Genomic DNA, 21,723 nt, shown 5'->3' with positions numbered 1-21,723 from the left:
ACTCTTCACAAAACTGCCTGCAAAACTTATTATCCATGTATTAACAGCTGTTTTATTCTCTCAGTCAATATTTATCTTGAAATCCTCTATTAATAATGGTTTGCTTTTTCCTTATCTTCTTAAGCCCATAATATCATCGATGCTTTGCTATATTTAAGTGCAACGGCTGTCGACTTTTTAAAATTATATATTGTTTCAGAGGCATGTTTTGTTGAATATAGAAAAGCCATAGATAATCTCCGCTAGATCTCAGCATAATTATTCAAATTCTATTGTTTAATCTTAAAAGCTTCGAGAATCATAATATAAAAAAGATATTTAAACATTTTAATTTTTCTTAAGATTTTTCTATTTTTATTTATACACCTTAAAAATTATTATATCACAAATGTACTGGTTCGTCAATCGTTATTTTCAGCAAACGATCAGAAAAGGGAATTTAATAATTTAATTTATAATTTTTTTGATATAATTTTTTTTTGATAAGCATAAAAAGAATCATGAAGTTAAATACACGCACACAAAGATATATATATATATATATATTTTTTTTTTTTTATTGATTATATATATATATATATATATGATTACAAATATATATATATATATATATATATATTTTTTTTTTTTTATTGATTATATATATATATATTATTACAAATATATATATATATATATATATATATATATATATATATATATATATATATATATATATATATATATATATATATATACATATATATATATATATATATACATATATATATATATATATATATATATACATATATATATATATATATATATATATACATATATATATATATATATATATATACATATATATATACAGGGTGTTCGGGATAAATTTGACATATTTATAATTAATTATATTTTTCCGTAAGTTACATGTATTAACACACACTTCTCTTCATTTAAAAGTTTGGACCCTTCTTCATTCATATACAAGATGTCAGAAAGGATGGATAGCTGGAACCCACCTGAATCATGGAAGAGAATAACTTGTATCATGATGATTCGTGCCCGCCATCAAAATAAGGATATTACGACTGCTGCCCAATGCTCCCTGAATACAGTAAAAACAATCAGGCATGAACTAGAGACTTGCAATGGTGACTACGAGGATGTAGCAAGAAGAAAGATCCCTAGCAGACGATCTGATTGCGTTCGTACAGCAGAATTCCTCGCAAATCTGCAGGAACAGGTGTTGAAGAACCCTGGCATTGGAATTCGGGCTTTGTTCGTGGAGTTGCTAACTGTAGTCAAGCCCTGGATAACAAGGGTAGCCAATGGTAGGCCGTATGTATGGCAGCAGGATTCGGCCCCTTGCCACACCTCTGGGAAAAGTCAAAAATGGTTGTCTGAAAATTTCTACGACTTCACCAGTCCAAATGTTTGGCCTCCAAACTCCCCAGACCTTAACCCCATGGATTATTTTGTATGGGGCGCAGTTGAAAAAGACACCAATCGCACTTCCAGTAATACAAAAGCCCAGTTAATGGATAAAATTAAAACAGTTTTTGCGGCCCTTCCCAGGGAGACTGTAGCATCAGCTTGTTCGAGGTTCCGAAGCAGAATTGAAGCTGTGATCGATGCTAATGGTGGTTATTTTGAGTAAATTTTGTTGATAGTATTGTAATTAACTCTGCCTGTAATGTTTTTTTGTCAATTCATTAAATTTAATAGATACAAAGAAGATTTTCTTTTTCCTTACGAAACTGTCAAATTTATCCCGAACACCCTGTATATATATATATATATATATATATATATATATCTTATATATATCTTTGTGTGTGTGTATTTTAACTTCATGATTCTTTTTATGCGAGTAAAAATGAATTTTGAAAATACTCATATATATATATATATATATATTCATTTTTAATATAAACTGACTATAAACCCGAGAATTATAATAAATTGAGATTTATTTGAAAACGCAACATGTTTCGTCGAGATTGATTATATATATATATATGATTACAAATTGTATAGTTTGTGCGGAGCATATCAGAATTGTGATTATTGATATTGAAGAATCGTGATATCAAATATCATTTGATTAGATTTTGCGTGATTGAAAGTGAATTGTGTTATAAGTGCTAAAAAGGATAAAAGAGATTCAATTTGTGATTTGAGAAATAATTCTTTTCTACAAAAGATCTCATTCGTAAATGCTACTGATCTCTACAAATAACACCACTGTTAGACACGTAAAAACTACTAGACTAAACAAAATTCGAAAACGTACATCGGGAATTCATCAGATTAGGGAAAGTACTTAATAACAATTGGTCAGGTAGAATAAAATTACATTTCCCCTCACATTCTCCACAGAAGACAATCGGGAAGACCCAGACCACGAGAACATGATAGCACTAAACAACAGACAACACAGCTCAGGCCAGTCACCTAGTACTGGGGATGCGACAACATTCCAAACCATTGCTTACCCTATACCGGATACAGCAGACATACAGGAAAAATTCCAAAAAAAGAGAAAAATCTCCATTACCAGAGACACACCCAAACCCATGGAAATGGAGACTGACAATGATACAAATCCAAAAGAAACAAAGAATATTCCCAATCATCCTAGGAGATAAAAATCACTGGACATCCGTTGTCATTTCACTCCGAACATTAGAAATCATATTTACGAAGGTCACCAACGCTGAAGAAGGAATTCGCATCCAATCAAAAAACCATCCACTGATTACAGGAAACTAACCGAATTCCTTGATAACAGCAACCTGCTGTACCACACATTCGCATTCAACAGCGAAGAAGAACCTCAAAGTATTGCTCAGATGAAGTAGCGGAAACAATATCAACAGAAGGTTACATCAGACCTCCAAAACAAACAATGCAGACCAGTCAAGGTCAGTCGCATGCACAGAGCCAACAAAACACCATTCCAACTAATTCTGCTAGAAATCAGCAAGGACCAGAAATACATCTACGATCTCCAAACTATCTGCAATTTAGTCATAAAGACTGAATCATGGAAACACAAGTCAACAACAACTCATCGTGAACATTTCTGTGTAGTTTGCAGGGGCCCACACTCCGCAAACTACACGGACCATACAACATTCCCACAGAACTAAAACACTCAACCACATAGTACCACCATACAAGCCAAGACCTCCACAACGAGCAGAAAATCTTACATAGAGGCAGCTACGCCAAGAGCAACCTACCCCCAAGACTCCAAACTACGATCACCCTAAACCTAAAATTTCAGTAAACCTGACCTGTCAAATTTGAAAGCTGCATCGGAAAATGCTATCAGCACTCCAACAAACCAATCCCACACAAGAAGCCGAGGACGTGATCCTTAGGCATACTCAATTACTGATCTCAACAATGGATAAACACAATAGAAAATCCACCTCACTACAGATTTTCAGCTGGAACGCAAATGGAATAACAAACAAGATCCTAGAACTACAGAAATTCGCAGCAGAGACCCAAGCTGATATTATCCCCATGAGCGAAACACACATGCATCCAAGCGACAAACCAAAAATCAATAACTATATCACCTACCACACGGACAGATCGTACGAAAGAGGAGGAGAAGGAAGCACGCCATATTCATGAATGGAGGAATAAAACATAACAAATTCGTTAAGCCATAAACAGAACCTATTGAAACAACAGAAATCTTTGAATATTTCTTTTAGTCGTGTGTCCTCTGGCTGGTGAGGCGTAGGCTAGTTCAGGTCTTATTACTGATTTGTAGAGGAGCATTTCGTTGTTTATGTTTAGGAGGATGTTCCTATTCAGGAGTGGGTATAGCTGTGCTATGGTCTGGTTGGCATTAGTAAAGACAACTATCGCCAGCAGAAATCTACCAAATTATAAGAAAACTCAATAGCAAGAAGGACCCTGGCCAGGATGGAATCACGAACAAAGCGTTCAAGCCGCTCAGACTCAAAGGCATTATGTATCTAATCCCCATCACCATTGCCATCCTACAGCTACATCACTACCGAGAACAGTGGAAACTTACACACATCTACCTAACTCCAAAATGAGTGAAAGATAGAGATTTTCTGTATTGTTCAGACGAACAATTCGGCTTTAGAAAAGAGCACTCAACAAATCTACAGAATCATAGCTGAAGAGTATGAATGGCACCAGCACTTTCGCGCAATCTTCCTGGACATGGCTCAGGCATTTGACAGAATCTGGCATTATGGATTACTTTACAAGCTACACCTAGTCGGAATCGCATTACCAGTAGTCCGACTAATCAAGTCCTATCTGAACAACAAGAAATTTAGAATAAAGATCAATGGAATCAGATCCACTGAAAGAAGAGATACGACTGGAGTCCAGACCAAGGCTCTCTACTCTCTCCCTTACTCTTCTCCATATGAATGACAGATCTCCCCAAGTTGTCCCCATCAGTTACCCCCCCCCCCCTCTATGCTGATGACACGATCATCATAGCTAGATCCTTCCGATCACAACTGGCCATAAACAAACTGCAGACAGCAATCAACGAAGTAGAGAATTGGTACAGCAAATAGCGCACATCAATCAATCCTGAAAAATGATTCATTGCATTATTCACCAGACGGAAAGCAGAACCGAATACAACCATACAAAGGCTTGGAAAAACCATCTCTTGGTACAAATGAGCCATTTGTACCAAGGGATGTTCAGGTTGATTAAAGCCTAGTCATCAAAAACACACACAAATAGGGTCTCCACTAAAGCCAACAAGACAATAGCACATCTATATCCACTCCTGAATTGGAACAGCCTCCTAAACATAAGCAACAAAATTCTCCTCTACAAATCAGTGACAAGGCCTCAACTAACCCACGCCTCACCAGCCTTGAGACACACAACTAAAAGAAACATTCAAAGACTACAAAAGATTCAGAACAAATGCCTAAGAATCGTAAATTAAAGCTGAAACAACACAAAATGCTCACAAAGAGCGAGTAAAGCACCCACACTAACCTCCCCCACCCAAAAATAAGAACTCAGATGAAGGGATAAGGAGTCAAGGATTCAGTCCATCACTCAAAGAAGTTAACAGTTAACATGGAGGAATCAGGATAAACAGAAGAAATGAAACGTATTTCAATTATTTCTATCTATAATAAGTATAGGAGTAGATGTAGGTGGACTTGAAAGCTTTATTGATAAATATGATAAGATATGTGATTCTTAGATAAATATATATCATTACAAGGATTGAGACTAATCGTTTCAGAAGCAAATATTCGAAAGAATATACAAATGATTCTCAATATACAAATGATTCTCAATATCAAATCATTTTGTATCCAATACGAAAAACTGCATGCATACATGGCCTAGATTATTAATATTAATGTTCGCTTTAATAAAAACCAATCTTAAAGAGAGTTTTGTGAATTCACCAAAAGAAAATTTGAGGCATTTTTTTTTTCAGTACATACAATTCAAGGATTGACAATTGACATTTATTCTTTAAGGGTGAAGCAAAATGCTTTTCATATTCCCCGCTATCTGTCGTGGTTACAGTGAGGGTAAAATTTACGAGCAGTTTGCTGGCCCTGAATGGGCATGGAGATTATGTATCGCTATAGGAGGCTAATATAGTTTTTGGTCTTCTATATTTAAATATGTCCGTTGGCTCGTATGCTGCAGCTTGTTGAACCAAATCGTTCGGATGTGTGGACGTCTTTAGAAAAAATTTGGAAGCTACGGATTGTAGATAAGAGAGAATATAGGGAATATTTGTGTCTCTGTGGAGTTGGCTGTTTCTAACATACCACGGGGCGTTCAAAATCATTCTTAAGCACTTGTTCTGCACTCGCTGTATCTTAATAATGTTAGTATTAGAGGTGTGGCTCCAGGCTGGAGAGGCATAGGTGATTATAGGACGAATCGTCATCTGGTATAGCTGCAATTTGATTCTGTTGCTGAGTTTGCTATTTCTATTAATTAGCGGGTAGATCTGAGCTATGGCTTTAGATGCTTTTGCACATGCAGACTTGATATGTTGGTTGAAAGATGGCTTTTTGTCGAGAATCAGACCCAGGTAATTTGTTTCTTTCTGCCAGGGAATTTTAGTATTGAATAGTAACACATCTCCTGCATGAGACATTGCCCGTTTTGAGAAGAGAACCGCTGAGCTTTTCAGGGGGTTGACTTCCAATCTCCACTTGGAGAACCAACCCTCCAGCTTTAGAAGATTTTCTTGAAGCTTTCTGGTAACGAAGTGGGGTCTGAGAGATCTGGTTAACATTGCCGTATCGTCCGCATACAGTGCTAAAATGGAAGTCATCGGATTGTGTGGGACAATTTAAGGATTTTGAAATCTTTTCCATTTTATTGTTTCATTTATTTCAATTTTAAAAGGTGTATTTACTATTTTTATTTAAAAAATAAAATTTGCAAAATAAGTGAATATTCTTTCTTAATTCATGTGTAGAATTTTAATTTAAAGTGAAAAATATACAAAATAATGATTTTTATTTGTTCGTTTCCATTTAAACAAACCTCACGCTATACAAATAAACAAAACTTCGAGATGATCAGCTTACCTTCCCTAACACGCACTATCCCCAAGCGTTCTCTAAAAATACTTAACTCAGAATAGAGTAAATAGATTAATTAATAATTAATTTTACTTCTTTTCATTTCTTTTCAGTTTATTCACAAAGAGAATGAAATGTATGACTTCACGAAAATCAGGAGAAAACATCCGAAAAAACGTAGTATGATAGTGGAGATCTGACTTTTAAAAGTAAAACTGTTTGTTTATTTTGCAGAGCACTAGATGGCGGAAGTTAGTACAATAGGCAGCAGATGTTGAAAATAACTATCACTCCCTTCCATTTGATTCAGACGGGTTGGGTCTTTTCCTAGTGAGGAGTCACGGCGAAATAATGCAGCCGGCACGCCACTCCTCTGCTGCATCCCTATTGGAGGTATTCCTGACTGTAGTCCGTGTATGTTCACCGGAAGGGTTGCCCTTGCGGGGTAAAAACCCTGCTGTCCACGCCTATGACCGGCTAACTTGGCTATGGCTGAGGAAGATCCTTAAGCTCCTCACGTCTCCGACGGGAATCGAACCCAGGGAAGGGGAAGAAGTGCCTTCCCCAGGCAAGTGGAAGCCTAGTTACTGTGCGAAGCGCACAGTAACTAGGCTAACCGCGAGGACTAAAAATAACTAAAAATCTTAATTATAATAAAATATTTTTGAAATTTTAAAATAAAATTATTTAGTAAAAGTTATTAAAAGGAAAATTATTTTTCATATTTTTATTTTTAATAAATTATAAAATACTTACTTATGCACCATTTAGAAATAAACATAATTCAATTATTTTTAATCCAGATGACATTATTAACGATTCTTGACTCATGTGATGGCCGTGATAAGAATAGAGTCGCTGTAGTCTATGTATGTCGTTCGAGGGTTTCGCTCTCTTAGCTTTCTTCCGGAATCTTGCTCCCGTTGAGGTGGAATTAGATTTCGGGGGGTTTGCCTGAGAGAGCATTTTGAGTCTCCGGGGAAAGTGTTTTCCAGCGAGGGGCTTTGTCGCTTGATGTCTCTCCTTGGAATATGAGCGGCTATGCTCGGTGGTAGGGTGAGCCTCTCACTGAGTGGGGCAACGCTGAGTTGGACGATATTTCGGCCACTTTGGTCTAGGGATCGTTCTAATTTTTAAACAGGGCTTTACTTAAAAATCGCCGTGTAGCCCATGCGTGTCGTACAAGGCGACTAAAATGGGACGCAGAGTTTCGCTCTCCTAAGGTTTTTGCCTTGGGGGAGAAATTTGAGTCTCCGGGGAGGGTGTTTTCCGGCGAGGCCTTGTCTGTGGACTCCTTTCCCTGGAATATGAGAGGCTCTGCTCAGTGGTAGGGTGAGCCTGTCACTGAGTGGGGCCAACGCTGAGTTGGACGATCTTTCATTCACTCGTAGGGAGTGGTCCGGGGATCGCCTAATTTTTAGAAAGGACTTTACTTACATACCAGCCCATGCATGTCGTACGAGGCGACTAAAATGGGTACCCAGGGTGGTTAATGGATGGCAATGCTGTAGCCAATGAAGTTCTAACTGAGGCTCGGCTGTTGCTGTTACCTTCCTGCCACGATCAGAGCTCATAGCTCTATATTACCCCATCCATACATTTTCTTCAACAGATAACGGGGAATATGAAAAGCATTCTTGCTTCATCCATCTAGCCTTAAAAAAAGATTCTTTTTGAATTTTTATTGTCTCTAGTTTCCAGAAATAGTTAATTTATGCAGAATCTTGAAACATATTTCCGCAAACATAATGGCTGTACGTGATTTTTTAAAGGAATTTATATTAATCTATACCATTGAAGAAAGTGGCGTCGTAAGGCATCGTGGCATTTATACTGTGTTGTAAAGATACCCAATGTTTGAATTCTATCCAGGACATGTGGATCATCCATTGAACTGCGAAAATAATTAAAAGACATAATATATTGGCTTCACAGTCGGATGTTGGTTTCTGAGACTTGGCACTTCAGTAGCAATCTTCCACTTCGCTCACAATTACCTACGGAGCAGTATCCCGATATACTGTTTGATATCTAAGTAACTCCATCTGTTAGCGACTACTTGCACTGTTCTCAATTAATAATAGCAGCTACACAAAGCAATTCGGTAGGGTGCGCCTCCATCTCTTGTTTGCGGATCTGAAATAGCTGGGATTTGGGCCGTATCTATTGATATGGATAACAACGTGTTACGTCAATATGGAAGTCGGATTGTGATTAATGACCAACTCCATGAAATTCAGAAAAGGTGTCAAGCAGAGTTGCCTGCTTACCTGGTCCAACAAGGAGAGAGAGAGAGGTGAACACCTTAGATATTAGATATATGGGAAAAGTTGGCAAATAGCCAAAGAGGATTTAAGACACAATAAATTATTTGCTCATTTTTAAAAGGCTTTTAAGTCGTTTTTTTTTCAATTTTATGTTTTGCAAAGCTTGATTATAAAATTACAAATTACCAAACATCCATATTAGTAAAATATTATTTATTTTTAATATTATTTTTTATTTTAACACTGGGTTCGAAGACCTGTCGATTGGACTCTTTAGGAAATTTATAAGAGGGAAGACTTCCAAAATACAGCAGAGTAGAATGAATGAAGCAGAAGGAAAAATTTGTAATGTGTGAAACATAGCGGAGTGGTTGGTTCGAGATGTGCTTAGAATGTCCTAGTAATAACAGAGATGTGCTTAGAATAACTAAGGATTACAATAATTCACGCAATCTAACGATGGAATACAATCGGGCAAATGTAAGGGTCCGTACTGGAATGCACAATGTGTTGGACCCTGTTTCTGATGATGGTGCCTGATTGGAATGGAGTTGTGTGTGCAAGTAGCACGAATGAATTAAGGACAGTTATGACAGCTGGTGCGGTAGTATGGCCTCCCTCGATCAGTTCTTGACACCTGGAGGTCTTTCTTATTTGTTTGACATTCCAACATGTTATTTTACAAACAGCAACTAAGTGCTGCATATTATGGGTCATTTTCCACATTAGATTTCTATAAAAATGTAAAAATAATTTTTATTATTAAAATTTATGGTTATATATTATGCATTTCCAAGACGTATTGTTCAGGGTTTTAACAATGAGGTTCATACAAATTTTCTTTCTTTCTTTTTTCTTTTTCTTTTCTTTTTTTATAGAATGTATTAACAACAGTTACTGTATTGGGTAAATTATAGTGGCGGTTGAATAAGATTATATTTTTACGGTATTTATACAATAACAATAAATTATATTTACAATGTTTGTTTTAATGTACATAAGTGCTGTAGTTGTAATAAATTTTATTTATTTTTCTTATTTCTGTTAATCCTAGTTGAGGTGTAATGTCTTAGCTTTCACCCCCGAAGCTTTTTATTAAGCTTATCTGAGGATGAATCACATTAATAATAATAATAATAATAATAATAATAATAATAATAATAATATTTTTTTTTTTTTTTTTTTTAAACATTTTATTATGTCTCAGTATAAATTACATGCAATAATAATATTTACAATATTTACAATAAAGTTTGTACAGAATTTTTGAATTTAGAATATAATAATAATAATAATAATAATAATAATAATAATTTTATTTTTTTTTAATTTTTTTTTTTATAAACGACTTATTTGTTTTTACAATGAAAATGATAAGGTTTACCATCACACAGAGTATCTGCACACACACACAATGAAAAACATATTATCTTTTCTGTACAGTACGAAATTTCGATATACAAAATGCAGAGTACATTTTATAAATATGAAAATACATTTTTTTAAACTAGCTAAATATGGATTGGCACCAATGTGCACACAATTCACGATACAATGCAGTAATGCAGCATACACAATTCAATAATAATAATAATAATAATTTTTTTTTTTTTTTTTTACATTTTATTATGTCTCAGTATAAGTTACATACAATAATAATATTTACAGTATTTACAATAAGGATTATACAGAATTTTTTTTTTTGTATGTCTCAGATGAATTGCATACTTAGTTGCAGTAGTAATTATATGTATATAATATTTATAACGCATTACAAGTGTGTATAACAGATACTTGCAAGTTATTAATTTTCTTCCTCGAAGCTTAGCAGAACTTATCTGAGGAAGATAATAGATGACAGAGGGTGGTGGTTTCATGGTTGTGTTCCTATAGTGGTCACAAGCCAGGTGTTGATTTTACTGTTTGTTGGTACGTGTTTGAAAGACTTTGACTGCTATTACAGTTTAACTTTTTTTTTTTTTGTGCAAATAGGGATGGATTTAGACATGGTGTGTTTGTTTCTTTGTGTTCTTGTAGTGGTAGTTTTTTGAGAGGGGGGATGTCGTGGTTTGTGTGTGTGTGTATGTGTGGTGGAGGGGAGAGAAACAGGAATTGCTCTAATTTTCATTCTCGCTATAATATTTATATAGTGCCTGTTTCAGCTCTCTGTATGTTCCTAGGTTTCTGTTGTCGAACGGCAGTTTGTTTATCATGTCAGGTACGTAGAAGTTTCGGGTGGCTTTGCCGTGGTGATTGTTGTACTTATATGTTATGTAGTTTGTTGACTGTGGTCTTGTTATTTGATATGTTGTTCTGGTTACTCTATATGTTGGGCTGTAGTAGTGTTTTAACATGACTGTGTAGTGGCGTAAGTGTTTCACCTTAAATATTTTGTGTTTTGTCCATGCTTCCTGCATAAGAGTGGGTTGTTCCCAGAATATCAGTTTTATCATTTTATCTTGCAACCATTGTAGCCTGTTAAGTCTGTAGTCTGCGCAGAATGCGTATGATGTGATTGCATATCTTAAAATGTTTTCACATAATGCTTTATAGATTAGTATTTTTATGTGGGTTGGGGCAATGTCTTTTAATCTGTATAGTTTGCTTGCTATTATCCTAAGCTTGGTATGTAGGTAGTTTGTATGGCTATTCCAACTTTGATCTGCATCGAAGTGAAGTCCAAGGTAGCGTGTTGTTTTCACCCGTGTGATGGTTGTGATTTTAGGTTCTGCAATAGTGAGATATTTAGTTTCTATGGGCACGGTTTGGGGGTTTTTGAATATCATTAGCTTTGTTTTTCCAGGGTTTATATATATGCCGTTTTCGGTTAACCAGTTAGTGATTTGATTGATGTCGTGTTGCATATTTTCGTAAGCGATTTTTGCAGTGTTGTGAATGGATACTACGGCAGTGTCGTCTGCATACTGGAAGATTTTACTTTTTAGGGGAAGTTGGCTTATGTCGTGTGTGTATATGTTAAATAGAATGGGAGATAGGACAGCTCCTTGCGGTACTCCACAGGTTACATGTACCTCTTTGCTGTGTGCTGATCCTATACGTGTGATGTGCTTTCTGTTTTTCGTGTATGCTTTAAACCACTGGAGTAGGCGACCTCCAATTCCGATATGGGTAAGTTTCGTTAACAAGGTTTTATGTGTTAGTGTGTCAAATGCTTTTGTTAGGTCAATGAATACCACTAATGTTATTCTGTTTTTATCCAATGCAGCGTTTATTAGATCTGTGAAATCTTCCAGTAGTGTTGCTGTTCCTTTATTTTTTTGAAAGCCATATTGTGTTTTGGGTATGATTTGAAATTTTTCAACGTATGTGGAGAGTTTCTGATGTACAATGCGCTCCATGATTTGGTTGATTACAGGCAGCGTGGCGATAGGTCTGTAATTACTTATTATGTTTCTTTTTCCCTGTTTGTGTATGGGTGTGATTAATGCAGTCTTCAGTGTTTCAGGTATGTGTCCCGTTTCGAAGATTTTATTTAACAGTTTTTGTATAACTGGAAGTAGGTCGGTTGAGTGTTTCTTGATGTCTTTTGGTCTGATTCCGTCTATCCCCGGTCCTTTGTTAGGATTAATTTGTTGAATTGCCAGTGATAGTTCTTCTTTTGTTACTGTGGGGAACCACATCGACTGGGTTGCTCGTGGACCTAGTGGAGAATGTTCGTATGTGTGAGGAAAGGTTGTTTCTTGTAGCTTTTGGACAGAGTTCACGAAGTGCTGATTAAAGTTGTTTGCCAACTGTTTGAGGGATTTGGGGTCGCAGGCAAAGCTGTATATATAATAATAATAATAATAATAATAGTAATAATGATATGTGCATTTCCCAGTGTTTACCTGTGGAAGTGAGGCATGAGCTACAACTAAAACAAAGGAAGGCAGGTTAGGTGTTGCCCAAAGATCGTTAGAGAGAAGAATTCTCCTCATAACAAAAAGGAATAGAATAAGAAATACTAGAATTAGCGAGATTATTGGAGCAGAAGATATTGCGAAGTGCTGTAAGCATGTTAATAGAGATGGGCTGGCCAGATTAGTAGACTGTCCAACGAAAGTGGACAAAAATAAGCACTGAGTGGATACCAAGAAAAGGAAAGAGAAGAAAAGGTCGCAAAGAAGGGACAATCTATAAAGATTTGACATGAAACGGCGGACACTTGCTAAAGATAGATGGAACTAGAAAGTTAAGGAGAAGGCCTGTATCCAGCAGCGGATGGATAGAGGCTAAAGAAGAAGACGAATATCCCAATCTGTGTTCTTTATTATATTATCCACTAATGCTAATACAAATAATAATAATTGTTTAATTTAACTCTGTAATTTTTAGATATATTAAATAAGTATTTAATTTATTGAATATTAAATAATACACTACAAGAAATAATATTATTAAATTTAATAAGCACTAAAGCATGTTTACATGGTTTCCGCTTGACCACACGAAGGAAGACTTGGTTTCGAGTCTAGTCGTCGATTAGAGGAAATTTTTCTAAGCCTTTTTTCGACCGGTTCCCGAGTTAGTCGATCTCTGCCACGGGCAAGCGGGTTTTTTCTCCAGGAAACTCATGTTTTTCATCCCGTAAACTCAAGAAAATCGACTGTAGAACCCACATTATTTCAGATATTAAATATATTGTGTTAGGGTTAGGGACCACGAGATGTCAGCACTTGTTGAGCGGTCTCTCTTCACTGCATGCCATTTAATTAGTGATAGCCTTGGGCCAGCTATCTCTGACTGGCTGCCAGTGGAGATTGAACTGCCCACTAAGCCTTCAAAAGTTAGATAGGGCTAAACGGACTCGCCTACTCCCTATACATGAATAAAAAGGCGTTAGCTGATTTTTTTATATATAATGCGAATTTAGATTAAACAAAATGATTAAAAAATATTACTATTATTATTATTATCATTATTATTATTATTAAAAAAGACCTCCAGGTCGTTAGGGACTCATCGAGGGAGGCCATATACCACACACACACACACCAGCTATCATACTGATTCTTGAATTCATTCACACTGCTTGCACTCACAACATCAAATGGCAGTCCATTCCAATCACGACCACCCTATGAGAGAAAAATCCAGCCCTCACCCCCTTCTTAGTGACATTCATTCTCAGCTTCCAAGGATGCCCTCTTGTCCTTTCCCCACCCTCCATAAATCGAAAACAATTGAAATCCTGTATGACCCTTTCAGAAGTTTGTAAGTCTGAATCATATCTCCCCTCTTTCTCCTGTTCGCTAGTGTCTGCAGTCTACAAATTCTCAATCTGTCTTCATAATCAGTATTCCACAATCCTGATATAATTTTTAACACTCGCCTTTGCACTTTCTTTCCAATATATCAGAATCACAACGGAAATAGAAGACCAGACCTGAGCACAATAGTCCAAGTGAGGTCTTATCAATTCCTTGTAAAGAGGCAAAATGACATCCTTATCTTTTCATGTAAACGTTGTTTCAGCTTGAAATGCTGAAACGTTTTGTGCTTGTTTTGTCTTTTGTGTTTGCAATCTTTGCGACATGGCCTCAGAACTTCAACTTGCTATCTGCTACCACTCCAAGATCCTAAGCCTGATCAGTTTCTTCTAGCGTAATCCCACCAATATAATACGACATTGGATATCTAATCACACCAAAGTGCGTGATTCTGCATTTACTGACACTGAACTGACATCCGTTTTCCCATGCTCTCAATTCTAGCCTATTCAAATCATACTGCAAGTACTGCATATCAGCAGCATTCCTGATTACCCTACCTATCTCTTCATTATCAGCAAATAGCTGTATGTCGCTTGTCAAATCCTTCCAAATATCATTAATGTATTGATTGAATAACAGTGGACCAAGCACTGATCCCTGTGGCAGGTTACTAGTTACCCCAAACCTTGCAGACTCACATTCCCCATATACAACTTTTGACACATTTCAGTCAGCCATCCTCTTATCCGTGCTAATATTCTATAATCCAAACCCATTTTTTCCAAGAATCTTCCATGCTGTATTCTGTCAAAAGCCTTAGGAAATCCAAAAGTATCACAGTGTATCCATTTCCCTTGTTTAGCTCAATGGCAACATTATTAAAAAATGTGAGCAAGTCGGAAAAAAACATGACCTACCCTTAGTAAACCGACGCTGTTCGTTGCAAAATAGAGATTCTCTGTCAACTCATTTCTGAATGCGAGCCCTAAACAATTTTTCAAAAATCTTCACCACCACTCCTGAGATACTAATCTGTCGATAGTTTGATACATCGGTCTTTGTACCACCCTTGTGCAATGGAATTACCATACATTCTTTCCACTCCTGAGGAATCTTCCCTGTTCTGAGACTCAAATTATATATTATGGTCAAAGGAATAGCCAATTCAGCTGAACACTCCCTTAGTACCCGTGCTGATATTCCATCAGTCCCTATTGCTGAATTCTTATTCAGATTGTGCAACAGCTCTAGCACTTCCTCTTCATACACCCGAGTTTCTACATGCAGTAAACTCAATGTTGCACACACTAGGTTGATAGCTTTTAACAAAATGGGCACTCATTAACTGAACAACCTCTTCTGCATATATAATCCTCATGCCATCTGCATTTAGAAGAGTTATTCTTGAATATTCATTCTTTCTTTAACTTGCAGCATATCGATAGAATTCTTGTGGGTTGTCATTAGCAGGCAGATCTAGTTTCTTTTCATACTCAGCTTTTGATTTCCGTACAACAGTTGTGACTATTCTAGCCTTAGCTTATAATTTCATAACGGACATCATCCTTATGCAAACGATATTCCTTCCACATCATCCTTTTCTTACGAATCTATTGATTAATAAGCTTACACATCCAATTTACTCCTACCCTATTTATTCTTAGAACTCTCGCGACACATTCTGATATCCCACCATTAAGTATTGTTTAAAAATTTCCCATGCACTATTCTTTCCATCCAGCAACCGATCCCATTCCACTGAACTCAATATAATCCTCAGTTGGTCATAATTTCCTGGTTAGTAGTTCAACTTGTAACCTTTTTTGAATGGAACATTCATAAACTTAGTCACTTCCCAAGTGAGTACCGCATGATCACTGTCACCAACCAGAGGCAGGATAGTTGTGTCTTTAACTGAAACACCGCTGACATTATAATCAAATCTAACACTCTTTGCCCTCGAGTTCCTTCTGTCACGTGCTGCTTGAGGAAGTTGTGTCACACAACAGCTCACTAAATTCATTTTCATTCTTCTCATGAGATTATACCGCTACCCAATCAATATTTGGATAATTAAAGTCTCCCATTATGAGCACTCTTATTGCTCTAATCTTTTCTATTTGGTGATTTATTTCTTCTTCACTAGCAACTGATCCGCCAGGTCTGTACCAACACTCCACTATGTAACTGATCTTGTTAGATTCCCCACCTCACACCAGATAGCTTCAAACTCATTGCCACACGAAATACTGTTAGTAGTACTACAATCATAGGTCTCAACTCTGACTTGATTCAAGTCATCCGATAGCATTAGCAGCACGTCCCCTGCTCTGCTATCCTCTCTATCCTTCCTAAAAATATTGTACCTTTGACACTCGATACCAGTTAATAGGTCTGATTCTGATACCCAAGTCTCGCTAATGCCTATAATCTGAGGCTCCAACATTTTGGCCAAGGCACTGACTGATGCTCGTAGCATTCGTGTACAGACATAATAATCTACCTGCATGTTCTTTTGTATACTTTTCTCTGCAATCTGCATGACACAGTTGGACAACTTGCAGATGTATTCTTCTCTAGTGCCTTGTACATGTAGACATCTTTGCACACGTTTGATGGGTCCGAACCGGACGAACAAAAAGTCGAAATTGTTCTCTCCTCGTCAATATTTCCATGACAAAGTCCATTCCCGTCAATAACACAGTTATGTAACACTGTCGCTCTTACACTCCCATTGTCATCATTCCTCCCTTCATCATTTAGTTTCCCCGACTCTCTGTGTTAGGTAGGTCTCATACCAGTTATTAGTTTTTCCAGACTCCTGATATCAAATGTATTCAGATGTAGGTCGTCCCTCTTATACAAATCAAATCTTCACTCAAACTCACTCCACACATCGAAAAACTCGCGTCCATTCTTTTACACAGCCTACGCATCGAATCGTTTGCCATCACAGCCCTTCTTTTTAATTCATTTTCATCCTAACGAGGTAAAATACTGACGATTTTCACTTTCTCACGCTTCACTCTCGCCTCTTCCAACAACCCTTTGATGTCCTCTCTCATACTGAACTTATCGCTTAGTTTAGCGCCTACTACAATTACGATCTCGTTTACTTTTCTTTTCTCTTTTTGAACTGCTTCCTTTATTTTTTAATATTTGCTCAAGGAAAACTTGAGGTTATAACCCGTTCATCCACAGCATGTTTCACGATAGAGTCGCCATACCAAAAAATATCCTCTTTTTTACAATCAACGTCACTTATCCGATTTTCATTATTGCTAACTTACCCGCTTCCGTGCTTTGTTGTTTCTTATTGCGCAGTTTAATTTTTTTCTTCCCCATGTTCATTCAAACGCCTCTCAACTTTCTGTAATTCCCGCTCGTCTCTCTGATAATTTGCTTTATTTTCGCTATTTTGGAAGTTTAATTCATTCTCAATAACCTCCTCAATATCTTCAATAACCTCCTTAGTGGGGCAAGCTTTCTTATTCTCAACTTCGCTGTTCTTCTTAGTATTACGTTTCGTGCGTTTTTGGTACGATTTTAAACTATATTTAATACTGCACTATCTTAATAAAATATGTTATAAAACACCAAATATACTAGAAACAAGAAAATCTACACTAAATACATTAAAAAACACGAAAACCCGCCCTAATATACTGTAAAACTCTAATTTTATATTGGGTTTTAAAAAAGAATAGAACAGATAAAAATCACCGCACGAGTTCTAAATTCACTGACCAATCACAATGTAACCTGGAGCCCAATCATATATGTATGTGGTAGAATACATATTTAATACATAATTTACATTATAGAAACAACGGTAGGTCAAATAAAATGTTTAAATGAAAAAAAAAAGCATTTTTTCCAACATAATTTTCTAAGACGTTAGATATGGTTATTTCATCTGCCTAGTATGTATTTTTTTAACCTTTTCCTCGCCAGTTAGGATTATGCATTCTTCGTAGATTCGTTTTTATATTTTTATATTTTATTTGGTTGTATTTCTTATACATCTAGTTAAAAAAACATGAGAGGATTTTAAAGTATTTTATTTTATTTATTGTTTTTTTTATCACTAAGACGTTTCAACATATTGCTGTTTGTCAAGATAATTTTGTTTACAATTATGCTAAAACAGAAAAGCAAAAAAGTAAAAAAAAAAAGCAAAACAAAAAACTCGCTGTAATGAAGTACTGTGTATGCTTTGACAGCTTACTATTCAGACGAATAACAAGGAAGACTTATTTATATTTATTTCGTTTTGTTTTTTAATTAAATCGTGATTAGCTAGTAATATGTCGACAACATCTAAACAGAACTGATTAACTTGGAAGGCTTATGTGAATTATAACTTTGTTAACTTTGCCTTGATCGCATTGCGATAGCTAACCCAGGTATCAGATCGACGAAACTGATTTAACGCCACAATATTTAAATAATAGACACAGTATTTTAAGTGGATCCAGTATTTTAACCTTATAATGCTTTTGAATAGGATTTGAATACTACAACGCAAACGCGTAAAACTGTATTAGATTTGTAGTCATCTAGAGAAGATTCATGATAAAAAAAATCCATCTACTAACATAATGCGCAACCAGAGAGGAATCTGACCAGCTGTTTTGTCAATCAGAAAATACATCACACGATGGAAGCTTACTTAATACAATTTAGTGCCACACTCGATCAAATATCTCCGAGATGTTAATATGTCTGAGGCATTTGAGCTCTTTTCTATGGCATTTTCTCAAAGGGGTTTGACATAAGTAAGAAGATCTCCGGTTCTTCAAGTGGAGGAAGTGTAGTAGTTGCTTGTTATATGGGTTTCTCCGTTACTTCAGATATAATTGAAGTGAGAACAATAAGACTGTTGATGGCAAAGACTTCCTTAGGAATGAGTTGAATACAGGCCAATTTAGAAGTTACCATCAACTGACCCACTTTTTCGTGTTTTTTTTTTTCCCAAATAGCGTCTTATAAATCTGAAAAAGATGAAGCGGGGTTTAAATAATAAAGAATTATTTGAATATCACAAGCACAATTTATTAATATGAACCTCACCATTTAAATGATCAGTGGTTCAATTTGCCATAAACGATCTAAATCTGAAAATAAATGAATAAAATTGAGGTGCCTATATTTCTTCAGTTGTCTACATCGACATTATCTTGATGTGTTCTTTGATAAAAGCGCTAAGAACTTTCAAAAACAATAACTACATTTACTTAATAAGTTGAATTCGTAGTTATGAAATCTTTTAATATATTCGTCTACCATTTCACGGCGATATGTCAAACGCAACGATGCGACCAAAGGTCATCAAATTATAGGTTTATTGAGAACGAAGAACTCGTATCTCAGAAATCAGTAAAGTGTAAGATTAGATATCCGATAAATTACTCCGATACTCGGAGATAAAAGTCTTTGCGGTTAAAAAATGCTGTGACGACTTTATATGCATTTATCTGTAAGTTATTCAAGTGAATGTTGTTTATTGGAGGTCATTGCAATTATATTTCCCGATCTTCAATAAATGCGAAGATGTGGCTTCATAACGAATGAACATTGAAATTGCATTTCTATATGTATGAGAGAAAGAAAGAGAGATAGAGGATACGTGAATTATATACAACAGATTTCTAAGAGCTTCTAATTGCTGTTCTCTGTATCATTAACGCTAGCGTAAGAGTACAGATTCCCTTTTCATTACTGAACTTTCTTTCCGCTGTATTTTCCTACATTTTCGTTATATAGCGCACTTGATTGATGTTCAGCATACAGAGGTAATGACGTAATAATTGGCCTCTCATTTCACTAATGACATCACGTGACATCCCTGTCAGAAACACTTTGTGCACTGGAAAGCAACTTCTAAGTTTAAACGCGTACAGAAACGTTTGAGAATACGAAGCGAAAACATATGTTTGAGGAGAGTAATTCGAGTAATGCTTGTAGCGAATTAAAAATTATTAATGATTATACGGATATTATATTATAATAATACTACAGATTTATTTTAGTAATTTACTTGATCATATTTCCTATAATTCACTCTAAATAAAGCTCTGCGTCAAAAATCTAATAAATATACCAACTCGGAAGATTCAAACGTATTAACTTGAATGTACACCAATCCACAAATTTATTATTTATTTACATTTTTATTTAAATAAGGTGTATTATTTTCTTCTAATAAATATTAGTAGAACTCTGCTAAATTTACTTTCAGAAAATAATTTCTAAATAAAATTTTGTTTTTAATTTTAGTTATAATCAAAATATTTAAATTTTTTTAGAAAAATTAAATATGATACGAATATCTACTTTCATGTACATGTACTTTTAGACAGCCAATTAAAACCACTCATACAAATTAATTTGCTTCTTGTTCCGCTGTGCGATAGCGCATGCGTACTTACCCAGTTCTCTATACAACAGTATAACCTTTCGCTCAACTGAGATCTTAGACATAGTGCTTTCATAAATTTAGATTTATAAACGTAAAAAATTAAATAAAAAATGAATCTTCAACTTACAAAAAAGAATAAAGTTGAAAATAAAATAGTCGAAATATTATGAACAATTAAACCATAAATTTCTATCATTATAAATAAACCCGAATATTTATGCTGCAGAATATTATTAAAATGTTTTCTAAATATGATACACAATTAGAGTTTCATTTATGTTTCATTACAAACATTCAGTGTGTCGAAGTGAATCTGCAAGGTTGTTTGTAGTTTTCCTCTTATAAATTCGATCAAATAAAACAGGAAGGAATTTTCAATTTGAAAACATTATGTGAAACAAGTCCCGATAACCAGAAAAGCATATATCTTTATTTTATTGATTACAACAAAGCATTTGATTCAATAGATCACAAGAAATTAATATATATCCTACATAATAATTGGTTAATAGGAAAAGATCTACGTATAATTACAAATAGGATGGAATCAATCGACCGTGAGATGCGGTGATTGATTCATTCAATCCAATACCCTTGGAGGGTAATGGATAGCAATGCTGTAGCTAATGAAGCTCTAACTGAGGCTCGGCTATTGCTGTTACCCTCCTGCCATGATCAGAGCTTTAATAATAGCTCAATAACCTTATCCCTACACTGTCCGCTACAGATAACGGGGAATATGAAAAGCATTCTTGCTTCGCCCCTTTAAGCCAGTCCTTATAAGGACTATAAGGACTATAATTACAAATATATACTGGAATCAAATGGCCTCAATAAAATATAAAAATGCATATTCTGACAACTTCGAAGTCAAAAAAGGAGTAAGACAAGGATGTGTCTTATCACCCTTACTGTACAGGGGAGGCTCGTACATTGACACTGCGGAACTGCAGCACCCCCAACTTTTCTCGATATATAAAAATCGATATAAATATATTTATTAATTTATTTATATTTGCTTGTAATATTTAATTTTGTCATCAAAAATCCTATACAATTCTCTTATTTTGTGTAAAAAATAATAAAAATCCATCTTGTAGCACTTAGGAGGGCGAAGGACGCTAGCAGCACTGTGTTTACCACAGTGTCATATTGCTAAGCGCGCAAGCATATGCACGTCATAGTGATATGCGAGCTATTAGCGTAATGCGGCACTGTCCATCTCACAGTTCCACTGTTGTTTATAT

Source organism: Typopeltis vanoorti, chromosome 21 (genome assembly GCF_054136105.1).
Source record: "Typopeltis vanoorti isolate ZY-2024b chromosome 21, IOZ_Tvanoo_1.0, whole genome shotgun sequence".
In the NCBI taxonomy this organism is placed as follows: Eukaryota; Metazoa; Arthropoda; class Arachnida; order Uropygi; family Thelyphonidae; genus Typopeltis; species Typopeltis vanoorti.
Note: the sequence above shows the minus strand (reverse complement) of the source record.